The sequence below is a fragment of the Marmota monax genome, unplaced genomic scaffold (genome assembly GCF_021218885.2).
Source record: "Marmota monax isolate L192 unplaced genomic scaffold, Marmota_monax_Labrador192_F-V1.1 WCK01_AAM20220418_F8-fsc00088, whole genome shotgun sequence".
Taxonomy (NCBI): Eukaryota; Metazoa; Chordata; class Mammalia; order Rodentia; family Sciuridae; genus Marmota; species Marmota monax.
In genome coordinates, this window is record NW_026694492.1 from 6,391,970 (window position 1) to 6,411,761 (window position 19,792).

Here is a 19,792-nt window from a genome sequence, read left to right on the forward strand (position 1 = left end):
CAAGCAAATTTCTGATACACTAAAAACATGGTATAAATGGTATGGACTCTGACACTGTCTACCTCCCAAGCAGTTCTGTCTTGACTATACACTAGAATTGCCCTAGGTGTATTCCTGTTTGATTAATTAGAATCTCTGGAAGTGAAGTCCTCAGGTCAGCCATCAACATTTTTTATGCTTCCTGGGTGGTTCTAATGTGCAGCCAAGTTTGAGGACCTCATCTATCAGAAAGCCAAGAATGAATGACCACACCCACACATAGAAATTCCTCAATACCCATGCCAGATGCATCTTAAAGGAGGCTCTGGACAATGTGAAGTTCAACTGCTTGCTTAACTATAATTTTTTTCTTGTTCATATTAATTCATTTTATTTTTAAAAAATTATTTATTTATTCTAATTTGTTATATATGACGACAGAATGCCATTCATTTCATATTATACATATAGAGTACAATTTTTCAAGTCACTGGTTGTACACAAAGTAAAGTCACACCATTTGTGTCTTCATACATGTACTTAGGGTAATGATGTCCATCTCATTCCACTGTCTTTCCTACCCCCATGCTTCCTCCCTTCCCCTCCCTCCCCTTTGCCCTATCCAAAGTCCCTCCATTCCTCCCATGCTCCCCGCACCCATCGCCATTATGAGTCAGCATCCTTCGTATCAAAGAAAACATTCAGCCTTTGGTTTTTTGGTATTGGCTTACTTCACTTAGCATTATATTCTCCAACTCCATCCATTTACCTGCAAATGCCATAACTTTATTCTATTTTAATGCTGAGTAATATTCCATTGTGTATATATACCAATAACTATAATTTTTTTTTTTTAGGAGAACAAATTCACCCTCCAACTGATGACCAGATTGGATTAATCCTATTTTGTCTTTTCTGAAGATACAGCACACAACAGGGTGGACACCTGTGGCGTAACTAGTCTTCTTGTTTTTTCCTATTCCTTTAATAACATGGGAAGGCCCATGGAGAATAAGAACTTTAAATAAAACCACAAGGAGATGATCTAAAAGAAAATTAAGCATTGAAGAGAACATAAGTAAGCTCCTCTAGCACATGTGAAGAGACGTGGTACAGTCATTCCAACATTTCTGGTCTTCTCCTATTCTCTATGTCCTTGCTATTCAAAGTGAGGCCCATGGACCAGCATCATCTGCCTCGTCTACAGCTTATTAGAAATGGAGAACTTCACCCATGACCAAACTCCAAATCTACATTTTTAACAAGATCTTCAGGAGGATCTCATGAAAGTTCATGTTTGGCACACTGCTGGTCTACAAGGTGGAAGTTGGCACTCTCTGGGTGATCCTAGATTTTCTCTAGGATCCATTTAATTTCAAGCATTTCTCCCAACTACACCAACTGGAACTTTTTATCATTTTCTAAGCTTGGGAAACCTCAAATCATTCTTCTCAAAATGACTCTCCAATATAACCCCTTCTTAGGAACCTTCCTGAACACCCCTAAACTGAGTTAGCAGCTCCCCTCCTCATGATCCCACAGCTCACATTTCTTACTGCCTGTCTCAATCATATCTAGTCCTCATTCGTTCACCACCAAGCAGTAACTACTCTCAACAATATTATGTCAACATTATTCCAACAGCAGGACTCAGTCTTCGTCAGCCACAGAGCTACAGTGAGCAAGACCGATGTGGTCCCTCTTTAGGGAGTGTCCAACCTCACAGGAACAGCATTCCAATAATCCAACAAATAAATAAAGGGTTACACTCTGATGAATATAAGAAAAACTTGGAGGGAGCTCCTTGGTTATCTTTTTCGCTCCTATTTTGAGATAGGGTCTTGCTCAGCTGCCCTGGCTGGCATGGAACTCGTGATCTTCCTCCTGCTTCTGCCTCCCAAGAAGCTAGGATAACAGGTGTGTGCCACCATGCCTGGTTTAGGAAGGACCTCCTCTAGCAGAAGTGGTCAGAGAAGACTCTGAGAACTGACACAAGCCAAAAAGTGAAAGATAAGGAGGAGGTTCTGTGGAAGAGTGTCTCAGGTGAGACAGCAACAAATGTGAAGTTCCTGGCACAGGGAAGGACTTGCCATGCTCCATACTGAGGCTGAGGAGGACAAGAATGGAGTTAATAGGAGGCAGGGGTCCGAGCTGTCATCGCTGCAGTGGTGAGCCACTAAAAGGTTTTGCTGCTGGGTGTGGACATGACCCAGGATCCGACTGGCAGTCTGAGTTGGAGGAGGCAGGGTGGCAATGGAGACCTTGGTTAGGAGACTACTGGAATGGTCCAGGGAAGGGAGGGAGGATGGTGACTTGAACTTAATGGAGGGCAGCAGAGGTAGGGGTAATTGGTTGGAGCCAAGGTCTTCTGGAGGTAGAAGCATCGGACCTTGGAGATTTCTTATGAAAGGATTTCTCATGAAAGCATCAGCTGGAGAGGCCTTACCTTCTAAAATGGGTGGAGGTTCACTTCTCAATGGGGTAGGTTTGGGGTACATGGGAGGTACACTGCATGGAGTGAGAAATGTGTTGGCAATGAGTCCTGTGGGGCCCCAGCATTTTAAGGGTTTAGGACAGGATTTCTCAACTCCGACATATTGTAGGATTTTAGCAGCATCCCTGGTCCCTTCCACTAGATGTTAGTAACATCTCCTGAGTAGTGACAACCTAAAATGTCCCCAGGAAGGCAAAATCAACTCTGGTTGGTTAGGTTAAGGATACCTTACCAAAATGTCTTTAATAAACTAGATCCTGTAGAAACCTCATAGCAAAACCAGGGTAAGAGCTTCCTGGATCACTAGAATGTCTCATGTTCTGGTTTTGTGGACAAGCACCGAAAATTGATTGACTGAGACAGGCCAAGTTTGAAGCTTGATTTTGCTCCATCGCATTAGGAAACAACTAGAATTACACTAACCCCCAAATACTCTCAAAATCTTGAAAACTCTCTATCCCTTGGCTTTGCCAATAACAACTCAAGACAGAACAGGTACCAGCTGTTTTCATGGCCAGCTGTGTTCATAGCTCAGAGTAGGAATGGTCTAAGAGTTTCTGTACACCATTGCAAATAAGTCTCTGAAACCAAAATGTCACAAGAATCCATTTTTCCAGAGATGTTAAAGCATGACAATAGATCCTAAAAGTTACGCCAAATCCATTTTTTGTTCGAGACTATTTTACTAAGTAAATGTTTATGTGTGTTTGTGACTCTTTTGCTAAGTTATAAGGTCCAAGAACTTGGTTATTCTCCTCTGGCCATTTATTGAAGGCATGAGAGTCATAACATACACCTAATTAGACCAAAATGGATTCTTTTTTGTTACCAGGTCACTATAAAAACAGCCAACAGTTGTTGGTTCAAAGTTGTTCAATGTCTTCTCTCTCATATGTATTTAATAACAGCAGCTAATGCCAGTGTAGAAAAAGGGATGTCTCTGACCTCACTATTTAATATGGGACTGGAGAACAGCAGGAGGTGTAAACCCTACTGAGGTGCTGTTCTCTGCTATGTGAGGTGGCAGCCTGGTGTGAACATATACATACAGACAAAGATTGCTGCGTCCTGCCCCAGAGCTTCTGAGTCAGAGAGTCCAGAGTGGTTCACCATCACATTAGTGTTGCTGGTCCAGGAAACACACTTTGAAAACCAGAGTCCAAGCAACTACGACCTAGGCACTGATCAAGCCAGACTGGCATGTGGAAATAAAAGCCAGCTACCATCCTGAGATGGCAACAATCATCCTAGGGCAGGACTGTCCAGAGAGCCACTGAAACAAGACGGGCCCTCACTTTGACCTGAAAGGGACAAGAATCAGGACAAGAATCAGGAAGCCTTCTGGGAGGTAGTCGCACCTGGTCATCAGGTAGAGGGAAGGAGGAGAAAGACAGTCACCAGCAAAGAACACAGTATGTGCAGAGACCCTGAGACAGAGGAGGCATGTTCTGTCCCAGTAGTGAAAACATTCCTTTTTTATCAATGACATTTTTATAATCAAACATTTTATTGTTATCCTTATTCCTTTTGCACTGAATCCTTTCCCCCTACCTATTAATATTTAATAATCATTTAATATTAATATCTATTAATATTAATGTCTATTAATATTAATAATTATTAAATATTAATAACCCTGAAATTTTTTATATTACTGCTACAGATGCCTGCAAACACAGGATGCTCAGAGTTGGTCTCAAAGTGGTGTCTGAGATAATCTGGAAAACAACCAAAGAAGTTAAACAAAAGTCTCATGATCTCATGTTAGGTTAGGGCAGGGACAGAGGAGGAAGGAGCCAGCAAGTTTAACGCAGGCAGGGACGTTAAGGCTGTGGTTTTGCTGGATTTTCTCATCTGAGCCCCTTCATCTCAATAATGAAATTGGTTCTTTTAATGGTTTATGAAAACTAGAAACCAAAAATGTCAGAGACAGTTACAAAATCAAGATTTGACTGAGTTCAAAGAAGAGATACTCTCATCTTTATCTCCTCTCGTAAAGATGATAAAATGCAGCCAAACATGAAGGACCAAATTGATTTGGGGGCATTCTGGAACAGAAAAAACACCAGAACTAACTTACACTTTAAACAAATTCTATAGGATACAAAGAATGCCTGACAGGATGTTATAATAGAAATACTATTTTAAAAAATAGTATTCAAATATAAATGTTTAAAGATAATCAACTTTGTAATATTCCTGTTAAGTTCTAAGAATTTTTTAGATTGGAAATCATTGCCCAGTGCCTAAGGCAAAGCGGCAAACAAGATTTTAATTTTGCTAATAAAATGTACTTCAGTTCTTGCAATGCTCATTTTTTTTTCTTCTTTCTTTTATAGTACTGGGGATTGAACCCAGGGGCACTCTAGCACTAAGCTACATCCCTAGTCTTTTCTTTATTTTTCAGCTTTGAGACAGGGTCTAAATTGCTGAAAACTGGCCTCAAACTTGCAATCCTCCTGCCTCAGCCTCCCAAGCAGCTGCAATTACAGGAATGTACCACCACATCCAGCTTGGTCACTGATCTTTATACACTCTTAGTTATGTGCCAAGTTCATTTAAAACCACTTCATGCTTACTGATTTTCCTATGACACATACAAACAAACCTATAAGAAGATAAAACTTCATCTGATAAAACTTCACCTGATAAAAAGCAGGTCTATTGGGATCACTGAAGTTGTATGGCTCTGGGTACAACAATGTGACATTTCCTCTCATGGTGGCTTGGTCCTTGCCTTGCCTTGAGCTTGTTTCAAAACTGGTTTCAAAAACCTTCCTGATAGTTTGGCTTCACTGATTTTTCTTTTTCTTTTTTCCTTTGGTGTATCAGGGATTGAACTCAGGGGCATTCAACCACTGAGTCACATGTCTCCAGCTCTATTTTATTTAGTGTCAGGGCATTTTATTTAGAGACAGGGTCTCATAGAGTTGCTTAGAGGCTCACTTTTGCTGAGACTGGCTTTGAATTCTCTATCCTCCTGCCTCAGCCTCCTGAGCTGCTGGGATTACAGGTGTTGGTGCACTTATTTTCAACTTTCAAAAATAAATCTCTTCTTTTAAAAATACTCTCAAGCTTGTCACACCTCAATGATCAGGAAAATGAATGTTGGTGTTTTTTTCTGAAGATTTATCATCTCTCAAAATAGGGGGACAAAACCTTTAAATGAAAAGGGCCTTATCTAAAAAGGGGACCTACTATAGTATTCATTGTGTGGAAATAAAAATAATTAATAAAAGCAAATGCAAAACAAATAAAACAGAATCCACTGTACATCGCTGTATGTTTCCTTGTCATCTGAACCTACAGTGCTTAAAATTAATTCCACCCTGAAAGTTTTAAATACGGGAAACTTATGACGAATGAGATCATGTGGAGCCATGAAATTACAACAGGAGGGTGAGCTGTGAAATATCAGGTCCATCATTTGAAGCACAAAGGGATTCCAGCTCAGAGACTGACAGCTTATCACTAAACTAGAAGTAGGAAGAGCACCCCACCCAGTTCCTGCCAATGTCCACCCACCACCCACATATTGCTTTCCCTTGGGTTTCTTCTGTGTTCCAGGGAAATAACATCTATCCTGCCAACTCCCCAAATTTTAAAACTATAAAGTGGTCTAAAAATGTGAAGAATTGGTATTCTTAGCCAAAGTCAAACCACCATTCAGTGACTCACAGAGCTGATATTTGCAGCTGGGGACCTGCATTAGTGTTACAAATGACAGATACTCCTCGAAGACCAGGAAAATATCACAACATCATCATTCTGAGAGACTACAAAAGCCAATCCTCCTCTCCTAATCCCCAGTAAAACAAAATACATAGAAGTTTCAGGACTTATTTATAAGAGGGAGTTCTCAAATCACAGTTTTATGTTCTGAAACTTCATTTCAGGGTGGGGTTACCAGAAAAAAATACAGAGCACACAGTTAAATTTGACTTTTAGATACACAACACATAATTTTTAGTGTCAGTCCCAAATATCATACTGGACATACTTATCAAAAATGAAAAGGGCTGGGGACGCAGCTCAGTGGTTAAGCATCCCTGGGTTCAATCCCTGGTACCAAAAAAACAAAAACAAAAACAAAAAAACTGTTCACTTTTAAACTTGAAATTCAAACTTAATTGTGTGTCCTGTATTTTTAATTGCTATATCTGGCAACCCTGACTCTGGGTCACTTGGATGGATTTTGCAACGTTCAGGTGTTCCTAGACCCCTTACCTGGGAAGTCTAGGGACCTGAGTGCAATTTCTGGTTCTGTCAATTACTAGTTCAGAGACCTCAGGCAAGTTATAGTTCCATTGTTAGAAAACAGAGAGCAGTCAATCCCTACCCTACAGGTTGGACCAGCTAGTGTGAACATGGAAAGGAAGCACACTCTGAATAAAAGCAGCAGGTCACCCAATACACATTATGGGAAAGAATGGTCCTGAGTCGTGAGCATCACCGGACACTTCTTTTAGGTTTTCAAACTTAACCCATCATCAAGGCTAAGAGTCCACATCTGTGCCTGCCCGGCATGCACAGGAGCTGGGTTAACTCCTACCCTCCACTTCTCAGTCCACTCCCATCCTCCCAGCCCAAGCCCCCAGGAGTTCTTCCACATGCCACAGCAGCCTCCGCACTGTTATCCTCCCCACTTCCTGTCTTGTTGCCACCCCAATCCATTCTCCACGACATACTCTTGTTTATCACCCCAAACCAGAAACCAAATTATATCATTCCACTGCTTAAAAATCTACTAATGGCATCCATCGGATCCTCCACAACTTGGCCGGGCCTCATCCGTGCTCCTCAGCCTGCTCCCTGCACCCCAGCCATTCTGGCCTCCACAAAGTTCTCAGAACACAGCACTAAGCATCAACCTCTTCAGGGTCTTGCACATAATTCCCCCACCAACTGTCCTTGGACAGATGCCTTCTCATCCTTAGGTCTCAAGCATAGCCTCCTCCAAGAGACTCTCCTGGACCATTTCATTGTGGTTTAAAACATACAACAGGGGTGGGCCATGTAGCCCAGTTGGTAGAGAGCTTGCCTTGCATGCACAAGGCCCTGGGTTCAATCCCCAGCACTGCCCAAAAACATGCAACATAAAATTTACCATTTAAACCATTTTAAAAAGTTGGTTGTGATGCCACTGCCACCACTATCCATCTCCAGAACTTTTTCATCTTTCCAAACTGAAACTCTGTATCCATTGAATAACTCCCCATATTCCCCAGCACCTAGTGACCACTGTTCAACTTTCTGTCTCTACAAGTCTGGTTATTCTAGGCATCTCAGGTAAGTAGACTCATGCAATATTTACTTTTTTTGTGTCTGGCTTATTTCACTTAGCACAATATCTTCATCAGCATAATGCTTCATCCACGTAGCATATATCAAAATCAACTTCCCTCTTGCTCACTATTTTGTTCAACATCTATTCTTCTCTCCCTACCCCAACAACCCTGAGAACTCCGTGTAGGGAACCACCATGCTGGTTTTGTTCAACATTGTATCTGCCACTAGTACTGGCACAGGGCCTGGAGAGTAGTGGGTATCCAATAAATAATTATGGAATCATTGGGTGAAAGAAAATCATGAGGCCACCAGAAAGCCAGTATCTTTAGATGACTAACAAACTCTGTGGACTTTGTAGTCAGTCCTGGCACTCCACAGCTGGGGGCCAGCCTGGGCAACTTAATGAGACCCTGTCTCAAAATATAAAATAAAAGGGGGAGGGGGCTGTAGCTTGGTGGTAGAGCATCCCTGGGCTCAATTCCCACTACTGCCCAAAGCCAAAAAAAAACCCCAATATTTACAAGGACCTACATCGCACCCGAACTCTGTCTCACAAGTTTTGCCTTAAAGGCTCATGTGAATGGAGATGGGGGAGGGAGCGCCCCTTATTTCTGAGGGGTTGGGAAGAGCTCGTCTTTCCAATTGGCAAAGAGCAGTACCTTGGAGTTGTGGAAGGGGGGGGTTGTCTTGCAGGGCTGCCTCCCTCCTCGGTGCCCGTGGACCGCCTGCAGAGCACCCTCCCACCAATAAAAGGACAGGTCTGTGCTCCCTGCAAACCATTCCCTTTTTCTAACAACCTCTCGCCCTGCCAAACTAGGAAGACACACTGATGATAAACACAGATGGGACTCTCTGAACAAAACCTTATATGTCTACTTCTGAGGAGCTTCTTTATGATCTATGGCCAGCCATCTGAATGCAGCCCACTGAATTTATGGCATTCCAAGATTCAGATTTCTCTTTGCAACCCAGGCTCTGCCAGGTTATCTTTGGCCCCTCTCTTAAGCCACACCCAATCTGTCTGGAAATCCTGATGCCTTTAAAATCTATCAAATCAAATTTACATCTCTATCTATCTAGTCCCATAACCTGCCCTCCCCTACCCCCCCCACCCCCGTCCCCCATCTGAACCCCCAAGGCTGCTGCTCTGCTGGAAGCTTCCATCACAGCTGTCCTGGTCTAGCCTCTTACCTGGTATCCCTGCCCAGGAGCGTCCTTCCCAACCCCCACCCCAGTCTTAGCCTACCTGCTGCTGGCCTTCACAAAGCAACAAGGACCCTAGTTAGATCTCATCTCTTCAAAGAGCAACATCTGGCACCCTCCCTCTCCAGCTCACACAAAGTCAAAGCCAAAGTCCTTACACAGCCTGGGAGGTCCTGCAGGATCCCCCACCCCACTCTGCTTTCCTCTTTTCCTTCTCCCTCCCTCCCCCACTCACTCAAGTCACAGCCCCCTCTGCTCATCAGACAAGCCAGGCACTCCCACCTCAGGACCTGTCCAAGTTCTCTGTCCCCTCTGCCTGGTACACTCTGCAGATCTTCCTGGGCCACCCTCTCTTCTGAGCGCTTAGGGGTGACCCCTCTATTGACACTGCAGCTTGCTCCGTCTTCCCAGCATGTCTCAGAGCGTGCTGTATCATTTTCCTATTCATTATATATCCTTGTCTCTCCCATTTGTCACCCAAATGTGAGTGAGCCACCTGGGGACAGGCTCTCTCCTCTGTTCACTAGCACAGACAGGTAGCTGGCACACGGAGTGCAACCCTTACACGTCTGAGGGACACCTGACTGGCGGCTGCCTCAGTTTTTTCAGACTTTGTAAGGGTTGGTGGGAGGGGCCTCCACCCTGGGAACAACCCAGGAGACAGGAAGTGTCATGACAGAACTCCAAGGATGACAACAATCCCTAACTAAGATGTAGGGTCCGCCAGTGTTCTTCTGCTTTAAATAGTCTTGGTCCAATTGATCTCAAAGATTCAGGACATGTTAAGTGCCAGTTAGGTCACCATTCACGAGGCCTGACGTTCTCACACTGACCTTTGAGAGAATATTTACTTTTCTCTCTATAACGGAGGAAGCATAAGACTATAAAAAAATTGTAAATTATCTTAAACATGTAGAGCTGCTCAAAGTGTCACATGGCCCGATTAGCTATGTTAGCCCCAGGAGCCGTTCTGTGGTTGTGATTAGCTTGAGGTTGGAAAGAGGAAGGGACACTCAGGGACCGTGGTACTTTAGGTTGAAGATTTTTTTTTTTTTTTAAGAAAACCCTGGGCTGGGGATGTAGCTCAGTGATAGAGCATTTGTCTAACAGGCACGAGGTCCTGGGTTCAATTCCCAGTATGGAATAAAATAAAATCTTAATAAATAAATAAATAAATAAAACCCTACTCTCATTTTTTAATTTTATTTTTATTTTTTAAGTTGTAGATGGACGCAATACTTGTATTTAATTTATTTATTTTTATGTGGTGCCAAGGATCAAACCCAGGTCCTCTCATGTGCTAGGCAAGCACTTTTCCACTGAGCTACAAACCCAGCCCCCAAATCCTGCTTTTCAAATGAGCAAATTCCCATTTGGCTAATTTTTAGGGCACTTATGAGTATAAACTCATATCACATACCTTTGTTTTCTAGAAAATACAGTTCATTTCCCAGGTATCCACCCCCACCTCCCCAAGAAAATACAGGTTAAGCGGTTTCTAACATGACCCACTGACATATAATTCCATCGGGCTCCTGGCTTTAAGCTGCCACACACTCTTAGGGGGATACAACAGTTGGCAACTCAGCCATGCTGCAGTCTACAACTGACCTTCTGCCTTGGAGCCTTAGATTGTCTTTTGTTAGTGTTGTTTTTTTCAGCAATTGAATTTATTTCTTTATTATATTTTTTAATGTGTTCTTTTTAGTTACACATGACAGTAGAATGTATTTTGACATATTACTCATACATAGAGTATAACTTCCCGTTCTTGTGATTGTACATGATATGGAGTTAACACTGGTTGTGTTTTCATAAATGAACATAGGAAAGTTATGTGTGATTCATTCTACTGTCTTTTCCATTCCCATCCCCCCTCTTATCCCTATTCACCCCTGCCCAATCTGGTGAAACTCCGCTGCCCACCCCACCGCACTGTGTGTTAGCATTTACATATCAGAGAGAACATTCAGCCTTTGGTTTTAGGGGATTGGCTTATTTCACTTAGCATGATAGCCTCCAGTTCCATCCCATTACTGGCAAATGCCATAATCTCATTTCTCTTTATGGCTGAGTAATATTCCATTGTGTATATGTGCCACATTTTCTTTATTAGAGTCTAGTTTTAAAGCCATGGATTCTACCTTAAGGTGGAAAATAATCTGACACCTAAGTATTCAATTAAAACTTTTTTTGAACTCTAGAAGGAAGTTTAGGATTTTTTTTATTTTTTATTTTTATTTTTTGTCCACCCTGATATATCCTCTCCACAGGCAGTTGTGGTCTGTGCAGATGGCCAGGTACTGAAGCCATGTATCCCAAGCTGTCACACCTGCCCTGGCACATAGCAGCTGTCAACTCCATGGCAGGCCAGTTGGGTGATAGAGAGACCAACCTGTCGGCTTACTAAGAGCAGCTTGAAAAGAAGGCACAAGGCTGTCCCTCACAGGTCTCCAATATAGCCATTCTCCTGTAGTCCCCCAAGTTCTCTCCCAGCAGTTTTGGAGCAAAGTATGGAATTAAATACCACACGTCTCCATCCATCTAATTTATGAAAGATACATTTCTCTAGAGCTCGAAAAATCACATCAGCAAACAGATTCTTACATGTTCAGGTCGGCAGCAGCATTATTCCCAATCCTCAAAGACAGACAAACCAGAGCAGGCATCGTTTAGCTGAACGGATACACAAACGTCGGGTATAGAATACTATTCACCCTGCAGGAGAAGGAAATTCTGGAGCATGTGACAACATGGATGAACCTTGAAGGCTTTATGCTAAGAACAATAAGCCAGTCGCAAAAGGACAAATATTATGATTCTACTTAACATGAGGAACCATAGAGTGATCCAATTCACAGAGAGAAAACCAGAATAAAGGTTAACCATTACTGGGAATAGGGTGAACTGGAAATTACTGTTTAATAGATATAGAGTTTCAGTGTGGGATTATGAAAAAGTCCTGTGAATGGACCCTGGTGTTGGCTGGTTGTCCAACACTGTCATTGCATTTAATACCACCAGACTGTAAACTTAGAAGTAGTTGAAATGGTAAATTTTGTTTTGCCTATATTTATCCACAATTTTTTTTAAAAAGCCTCCCAGGAAATAAACTTCTGTACTAACAGAGTGAGATCATGATGAACCCAAAGTTGTTCTGCTACCAAAAAAACAACAAAGACTTTTCACTTAATTCCCACAATCTCAGTGGTCTGATGACCCTTTCCTCCCACATACACATGGCTTTCTTGTTGAATTAAAATTTTTGGAGGTTTATTTAACAGCTGGCAGGGCCCGACTTAGAGGACCCACACATTTATTTTCCAATATAAAGACGGAGCCTATATTTCCCAGCATTAAATACACACAAACTGATCCATCTCCCCAGTGAGTAAATATTTAAGCCAGCCAAGTCACATGGCTATCTATTTTCTCAGGGAGAATGTGAAGCGATTCTTCTGGATCCACAGATCACGGACAGAGAACGAATCATTTTAATAGTTCACTGGGTCCTGAGAAGACAAAGTACAGGTTTGTGTGCAAATCACAACACACTTCATAAAATAAATAGTGAATTCACCATACAGCAAAAACGGACTGTCAATACTGTGTGACATCGATGTTTGGTGCCTGAGGAGATCTGAGGAGAATCTTCTAGCTCAACTCAATTTGGATAAAGGTTAAAAATTGATTTTAATCATGCCATTTGCAGGAAGGTGGATGTAACTAGAAGATCTCTTGTTAAGAGAAATAAGCCAAAACACAGGAAGATAAGTGTCACATGTTTTCTCTCATATATAAAAACCAAAAAATTATAAAAGACAATGCAAAAGTAGAAAAGGGAGTAATAGGATAAGGGAAGGGGAAGAGAACTGGGAGGAGTGGGAAGAGAGGAGAAGGCAGGAGAGGGTCATAGGGAGGGTGGGTACTATCAAAACTTGACATGCACTTGTACGGAAATGTCACAGTGCACTCTATTAATCTGTACATTAATAATTTATAATTCTGAAAATAAAATAAACCTGAAAGGTAAGTTTTTTTTAAAAGAAATAACGAAAGAAAGAAAAACTGATTTTGTGTGACCTCTGGCTTTCTTTTTTAATTTTTTGGTGGAGCTGCGTATCATACCCAGGGCCTCATGCATGTTGAACACACATTCTACCACCGAGCTACTCCCTGGCCACCACCATTCACCAACCCCACCAAAAAAAAAAAAAAAAAAAATTCAAATATAACCTGTCCTAAATCAAACAAACCTCAATCTAGTGAAACAAAAGCCACTCAGCAAAGAAACAAAGCCATAAAACAACGGTCCTGTAAATAAAGACTGAGCTACTAGTCAAAGGTCAGGCTCCACACTTGCTCACTGCAGAAGCGCCAGGCTCCTCAGTCATGCCTGTGAGGAGAGAGTGAGTGGCTTTCACTACTGAAAGGCCTCCCAACACAGGAGTAACCTTCCCCTGCAGAAGTGCTTTTCCCACCCTGAGACCTTCTGCAACTTCTAAGCCCATCTCTGACCCATTTAATGCAAAGGCAGTAGACTTAGGACTGAAAATGAACATAGACTCTCAGAGCTAGAAGTGACCTCAGCAGTCGCCCAGACCATAAGGCGACCATCTCTCCATGCAGAGAGGACAGTGTCTAGGGCAGGAGAAGAGAGAGAACCTGAAACTGTCTCCTCAAAGAAGAAAAAAAATGTCTGTGAGCCTTCTGTGCCTTTTAGGAACCTCATAGGCTTTCCTAGAGAGGGAGGTAATTCCCTGACACAGTTGAAAGAAGGAGGAATAAATGAAACAGGCTTAAATCAAGGTTCTCCGTCATTAGCAACTCTTACCCAGGCTCCACCATGAAGGAAACCCTGCAGAGAGGACTGTTGTGAAGCCACAAAGTTCAGACGCTACTGAGTTTTCAACAGGGAACAGAATTTAACACCAGGAGCAGAGAGGATTAGGGAGAGGAGACAGGAGGAAGTGAGATGCTAAGGAGACACAGCAGTGGTCTGTCTGTCCCCTCTGTGCAGGAGGAGGTGACCTTTCTTTGAGAGGGCGGCCAGGGCCCCTCAAGGCTGTGACTGAGCTCCTTGAGCAAGCCAGTCCTCCCAGCTGTCAGCCAGAGCTGCAAAACAATAGCATAGATTTGGAGGCTTAGGACCTTGCCCCTACTCTGGGAAACTGTTTCTTAACAGTGCCTGGTGCAAAAGGGCACCAATGTTTGCTAAACAAATACTAATATGTAGAATGATTCCTGTTTCCTACGGAGCCTAGGAGCAAGGCAATGGCAATGGCGGTGCAGCAGCAACACGAGGATGATATTCATGACTACTTTTATTAAGCTCTGGGCTCTCTCCTTTACCTAAAGCATCTCACTTGGAGCTCATCACATTGCCTGTGAGGTAATACTACTATATATGCCATTTAGAGACAAGGAAACTGAGGCTAGAGATTAAATAACTCACCCTAGGTCATACAGCTAGGAAGTCTGAGGCCTGGATCCCAGCCTGGGTCAAAGGATACAGAGACTTCACTGCCTCTGGACTCTGCTCCCCAGGACCAGTTGTCAAACACAGTTGCCATTGTGGATGGTTTTGGCAATAATGTATTTAAAAGAGAAACACAATTAGAAGTACTCAAGAAGAGTACTAATACCTTCCCAAGTGTTCAGATGATAAAAAAATTTTTAAGAATAAATATAAATTGTTATATGTGTACATTTATATGAACATGCATACTTGTGTATACACACACATACACATCATTTTTTTTTCTAGAATCATCCCTCATAGAGTCGGTCTTCAGTGACAGAGCCTGTAAAGATCTTATGTTGGATATTTTAGCTGGACACAGGGATGAGAATTTGGTAGTAACTTGGTTAACAGAATGAAGAAGATAAACTATTTACTTTTTGTGTTATTCAAACTTTTCTGGGAGCAAGTTAATTTTATTTAATAAGTGGATAAAGACTTACTGGCATAAATACATTTGATCATATTGGACGATGCTAATTAAAAAAAAAAAGCCTAAAAACTTACCAGATATCTAAAGACACCACAAAGAAAATCTTCTTGGGAGACCAATGTAGAAACAGACTCTAAAATCAAGTACTTAAGAAACTTTAATGATACCTCTCTTTGGAGATAGGGACATGAATGAACACACTAAAACTTGTTTCCATCCCTAAAGAGGAGGTTCCTCTATATCTATAAGTGTGGAGGCTTCCTTTACAATGACTTTAACTACAGAGCAAAGGCAACTAGTAAATTGAAATCTTTCTAAAGTTGTAAGGATCACCCACATTCTACAACTATTGCTTATGAAAAACTAAAACAGATTTAAATTAATGAGGCAATAAAATATTTCAAAAGTGCCAATATGTGTGGTTAGAAGTGCAAGGCTCTAGGTTCAATCCCCAGGACCCCCCCCCACACACACACACACATACATACAACCTGTGCATGATGCTATTTTAAAAATAATATTAATCGCGGGCTGGGGATTTGGCTCAAGCTGTAGCGCGCTCGCCTGGCATGCATGCGGCCTGGATTCGATCCTCAGCAGCACCACATACAAACAAAGATGTTGTGTCCGCCAAAAACTGAAAAATAAATATTGAAATTCTCTCTCTCTCTCTCTCTTTAAAAAAAAAATAATATTAATCTATCTAATAAAGAAAATAAGAAAGCAACACTCAAACACCAAGAAACTTTCACATGTTCTCTCACTAAATTAATCAGCCCAAAAGATTGATGATACCTCCCCCTGTCCCAAAGAGTAAACAGGCAGAGAAAATTAGGGAATCCCCCCAAGGTTAAACATTTAGTAAGTAAAAGAATTGGAATCTGTGGAATTCCAAAGCCATGTATTTTTCACTACTCCTTGCTTTACAAGGAAGAGGAAGGAGGGATGGATAGAAGGAAAGAAGGGAGGAAAAAAAGGGAAAGAAACAGTCCCGGCTGCTTTGCTATTGCACAAGGCCGGGTTTAGGATCCCAGAGGCCGACACAGGCTGAACCTGGAATTATTTCTGAAGGTGCCTCACAGAGGAAGACTTCTTTACTGAATCATTATTTTAAATCCTCAATCTAAAACAACCGAACAGAACAAAACCTCCCACTTTCATCACTAAGAAATAATAACAAGTGAACATGGGTATGAATTTTCTTAAAATAAAAATCAGAAGGAAAGCCTTAACAGAGCCAACCCTAAGCTCACACAGGTGGCATCTGAGCTGGCTGGGAGGTTGTTTGCCTCTCAGTAACCTACACAAAGAACCACTAAAAATTATCAAAGCCCAGCGACTAGACAATGACAAATGAACAAAGCGGATAGGGTTTCGCTCCCAAAATCAGAACAAGGAAGCCTCCACTACATAATAAAAATCATTAGGAGGCTTCAGAGGAGTAATTGCAGGCAGGCGTGACTTCTCCCCAGAAATTAATCAGCTAATAACCATTCATCATCTTTTGCGCAGTATATGCATTTATAATAGGGCTTTAAAAGGTCTACAACAATAGACTCAGAATTAATGAAAGGCATTTTAGGCCTAACCCAGAAATACTCCTTAGACGATGAGAATTAGAGCTTCTACGTCCCATTTTGTGCTGTTTTCCTTTTTATATGAGCTTCTGTTTCCTATTCACAGAGACTTTATCATGGTTTGTAGCTTTTGTTCCTTAAAGCAGTTAACCTCCGTCAGTAACCTTCTGTGTGCTGGTAACTGATGGTAAATAGTCTCCCAACACTCCACTAGCACTGTCCGGTTTAATTCTCGGAGGGAGTGCGGGGCAGAATTTTGAAGGCAACGCAACCAGTGAAGGGAGCGAATCCTTTCACGCCAACAAGGAGGGCAGTTTCCCGGAGAGGAATTCACTGGTGTCCGAGCTACCCAAGAAAGGGTAGGAGACCGCCGTAGGCACTGCGTGCAGGCCGAGGGGACTCACTGAGCGTGAATGTAGCCCGGGTTCCTTTTACTTTGGCGCGTTAATTCCCCTGCCCTGTTTTCGCATCCTCTCCGCACCTAGTCCTCCGCCTAGGCGGAGTCCGGGGATTTGTGCTTCGAGCTCCTCGGGCGGGGATTATGCGCGCACACCTCCCTTGGAGAAATTTCAAGGTTTTTCTTTCCTTTGGGCAGGGGAAGGGGTTTGGAGCTGTGGGAGGTTAAAGCAGTCGCTTTCTCATTGACATCTCCCGCCGCCGCCCAACAAGTGGCCCCTACACAAGCACAGAGATGACAGCGCCAGACGTCAAACTGGGGAGGGAACGGGATGGCCCGCGGCAGTGCCAGGGAGCTGGCGGACCTACCCTACGGCAACAGCAGTCCTTTTCCCCATCCCGTCCCCCACCTCGCATTAAAACTCATTAAAACTCAAGGAAAATGTCAAGGGCTGGGGGTACCTGGCCCTGAAGCAGGAGTCGCGGAGGCGATCGATTTCACCCCCACCTCCATCCCTCTCGCAGGTGCGGCGGAGGCTTGATACATTTGGCCTTAAATTCAGTTTCCAAGCCGTCGGCATCCGCCCCAGGAAGGCATCCCTGCAGAACCTGGCAACTGGGGTACTCCCAGAGAGGGGGCGTCCACTGCAGGGCAGCCAGCGGCACTCCAAAGCCCTGGCTGACTTAACACCTTGGAGCTCAACCCCGGGCCGGCGGCGTATGGCAAACCAACGAAAAACTCTTAACAGCTTCCGCAAGTTCTCGCCCCGGGAAAGGTGAAAATCCCAAAGACCTCTTCACAGAGGAGTCTGCCTTCCCCGAGGGTGCGAAGGCTCCTGGCACCCCCAACACAAATCCCACCCTTGCAGGCTCGGAAGTCCAGGGGGCCGACAGCTGCTTTCACCGCATCTGGGATCCCTGGAGTCTGCTGGCCCGGGGACCACCATCGGTGCCGGGGGACCTTGGCAGGCTGACTGGACTGGGGAGTCAGGGGGCCCCGGCGCCGCGCTCCTCTTACCTAGCGTTCGCTGGGCCCCGGTTGGGGCGGCGCGCACCCGGCGGATGCCCCCTGCAGCCGCGCTAGCGCTTCATGGCGCACGGGGGCTGGCCGGGGGCCCCGGGAAGCGTGTCCAGCTGGCGGCGACTCCTCCGGCTGCCGTGGCTCGCCAATGGCTCCCGCCTTCCCCCGCCCCGCGTCAGTGCGCCCTTCCTCTACGGCCGCCCTTTTCCCCTGGCTCTGCCGGACCGGCCAAACTGGTTTCTCTGCTCCAGGGAGGAGCCTCTCGTCTCCCTCCGGCAGGCGCAACCGCGGCGCGCGGCTGGGGATGAGGCTGAAGCTGAGGCTGGGGCTGGGGCTGGGGGCGGGCCAGGCCGTCTGTCCTTCCTCTACCCCTCCCACAGGCGGCCCTAGGGTTGGCAAGAGCGGCCCAAGTCGAGTCTTGCGTCCTTCGTGCGTCCCGGCGGCAGGTGAGCACCCTGATGGTGCCCGGAGCGCGCCCTCCCGCTTCTCCTAGCCTGTGACTCGGCAGCTGCTGTCGCTCACTGTACCCCAGGCGCTCCAGTCCCTGGGCTGCAGTCACCACCCCGCCCCATCAATTCCGCGTCACTTTCCCGCCCTCTGCCGGCTTGGTCACAGCTTGGGGTCGGTGACCGCGCCAGCCTGGAAAGCTGGCGGGGCCTCCGCGCCCGGAACCTGAACTCCCTCTGTAAGGGGAGCCGTGTTCCCGGACCAGTCACCCAGTGCGCGTCGCGGTTCGCAGCGCCAAGGGTAGGAGTAGAGAGGACGCCGAAAGACGTGGAGACAATTTTTCCTTTAATTGCAGCAAGTGGACTAGACTCTACTGAGACCAAAGTCGCTCGGAGTTAAGGTGCTGTGTGTGAACTACGCAATGTAGTTGGTGATTTTGGATCTGCCTGCCTCCTTCGTTGCTGGTTGGTGTTTGTAGTATGAATCGTGCTTTCCCGCAGCAAGTACAGTTCACGCCTTTCACCGGTTAACTCCCAGTTCGCTAGGTTCTTACTGTGCACTTGCTATGGACAAGTCACTGGTGTCAGAATCGAGGAAAGTCAATGGTTTGAATTTGCTTAAGGGCTGAGGATGTAGCTCAGAGCGCTTGCTTAGCGTGGCCGTGGGTTCAAGCCTGAGCGCTGCAAGAAGAAAAATTACTTTCAATGCTGTAAAGGAGATAGGTCTCCTGGACAAATATCAGTTACCTGCAAATCAGAGAGGCTGACTTCCTGCCTTAGTTCAAGCTCCCAACTGGTAGCATTAAGGAGGCTTTTACTGAAGAGGTGAAACCTACAACTTTAGGGATGGAAGCTGGGTGGAGAGGGCTGTTCAAATGTCCACTGACTGATCCAACTCATATTGTTAAAGCTCAAGACTGCCCCAAGGTTCCTTTTCATCTGTCGCATTGATCTTTGGTGTTGCTGGTTAGTCTTTTTCTCTCTCTTCATTTGTAAAATGAAGTTGCACTAGATGATCTCAAGAAGTTCCTTCCAGCACTTATTTTCTGAACCTAATAACTGAGCAAAGGGGCTGAAGCAAGAGAACAGAGGGTCTGTGCAACGACAGTGGAGTGCACAGGTCTGTCGGCAGTGTGGTGGTGAAGGATGAGGCCAGTGAACACACTGGGCCCCAGCGCCTTGAGTGCAAGGCTCAGGAGTTGTCTTGGTAGTGTGGGTGACCACTGAAAGTTCATGACCACTGCAGTGACATGATCAAAGTTGCGTTTTAGAGAAAAGAATAGCTAAGAATGAAGATGACCATATCACCTGGGAGGCTAGTTTAGCAACATAAAGTGGGTCTGAAGGGGCTGCCAGTGGAAGGCAGGAGGAGGAGATTCAACCCACATCACTGGAGAGAAATGGGCAGGGAACTGAGTGGCCCAAAATTGTGT

At 44.5% G+C, this 19,792-nt stretch overlaps 1 protein-coding gene across 2 annotated transcripts in view; it reads right to left on the minus strand.

Moving 5' to 3' along the window:
• The window catches only part of Atp8b1 (ATPase phospholipid transporting 8B1), a 116,309-nt gene extending 98,371 nt beyond the window's left edge, over nt 1-17,938 (minus strand). The window contains exon 1 of one of the 2 annotated variants that reach the window (XM_046419423.2): nt 17,911-17,938. The gene's annotated coding sequence lies outside the window, so the exon portion shown is untranslated. Of the gene's footprint in view, nt 1-17,354; nt 17,877-17,910 lie in introns of those variants that run through there. The other variant, XM_058571351.1, reaches the window with a different exon arrangement.
• Between the last annotated feature and the right edge of the window lie 1,854 nt (nt 17,939-19,792).